This window comes from Neovison vison, chromosome 10, assembly GCF_020171115.1.
Source record: "Neovison vison isolate M4711 chromosome 10, ASM_NN_V1, whole genome shotgun sequence".
Taxonomy (NCBI): Eukaryota; Metazoa; Chordata; class Mammalia; order Carnivora; family Mustelidae; genus Neogale; species Neogale vison.
Genome location: NC_058100.1, coordinates 11,700,234 through 11,701,784, shown reverse-complemented (window position 1 = coordinate 11,701,784; position 1,551 = coordinate 11,700,234). Strand labels below are relative to the sequence as shown.

General features: G+C 41.5%; 1 pseudogene; it reads left to right on the top strand.

The window, feature by feature from the left end:
• The first annotated feature begins 952 nt into the window (after nucleotides 1-952).
• LOC122918971 lies at nucleotides 953-1,138 on the top strand (annotated as a pseudogene).
• Nucleotides 1,139-1,551: the final 413 nt, after the last annotated feature.

Here is a 1,551-nt window from a genome sequence, read left to right as displayed (position 1 = left end):
GAAAGTATTAAATAAAGATTTCAGGGAGAGGTTATAAAATATGAAAACTTGATCTTGGGTTGTGAGTTCAAGCTGCACATTGGGCATAGAACCTACTTAAACAAACAAAAAGGATCAAAAACAAATAATTGTGGTGATAGAGAGCTTGGAAAAGGTGTGTGTGTATGTGTACAGAGAGAGAAAGAGAGACAGAGGGTGAACCAACTTAATGAGGATCTGAAGAAGATATGGGACTCTGTAAAGAGGATGCTGACTCCCTCGTTGTTTTCCATCTCCACTGCAAAGAATACAAGGGGAGGTGAGCTTCAACTAGAGCCAGAAGGGTTTATGTTAGACAAAAGATTTCCTGACAACTGATGGCATGTTCATGCGGGTTAATGTGTTGGTTGGTGGATCCCAGCCTTTCATATACACTGAAGTAGTTGAGGTGTGGTCCTGAGTGGTTATAGGGCAAAGGTGGAGATGTGAACCGGGGTGGATGGGTAGAGTATGGTGATTGGAAAGGTGTAGTCACCAGGAAGATTTTAGAGGCAGTTTCTTTTCCTGGCTTGAGTGGAGATTGCCTGTTTCACATACCTCAGACATTCCAAAATGAGGCAGTAATGTACAGTGTTTGGAGCACAGCTCCAAGGGAGACAGACATCAAGGCTTGAACCAGGCCCTATCATGTCCTGGCTATGTGACTTTCAGCAAGTTTCAGGTTCCCTAAGTATAAAATAAGGTGAAGGATAATAATGACATATTTGAATTATCATGAAGGGGTTAATTTAGATAATATATGTAAAGCCTTTAACATAGTGCTTAGAACTTAGTAGGTTTTAGTAGTAACTTAGAACTTAGTAGGTATTAGTAGTAACACGTATTAGCTTTCATTATCTTAATAGTATTGGGGATGAACAAGACAAATTCCCCCCATCTATATCCTTTATTTTTTAAAAAAAGATTTATTTACAGCTTTGCGCAGTGGCAGTATCGTAGCCAATGAGGTTTATCCGAGGCGCGATTATTGCTAATTGAAAGAGAGACAGAGAAAAAACACATAAGCAGGGGGATGGGTAAAGGGAGAGGGAAAGAAGCAGATTCCCCGCTGAGTACAGCACCTGAAAACAGCAGTAACAATTGGGGCTCAATCCCATGAACCCAAGATCATGACCCAAGTCAAAACCAAGAGTCAGTTGCTCATCTGAGTCTCCCAGGCATCCCTATTCTTTATTATTTAATAGACAAATTTCTGCAGCTGCCCAGACTTCCTCCACACAACTGCTTCCATTTCATTCCCACCTATACTGACCAAGGAATGGCCTCACCCCATGTTTCATGTTGGCCCACTGTAGTGGGTTGAGTGGTGCGCGCTTAAAGACACGTCCACACCCATTCTCCAAAACTTTATTTGGAAAAATGGTCTTTGCTGATGTAATTAAGTTAAGGATATTGAGCTAAAGAGATCATCCTGGAGTATCTGGGTGGTCGCCAAATCCATTGACAAGTATTTTTAAAAGAATGAGGCAGACAAAGATGTGACACAGACAGAAGAGGAGGCCATGTGACCAT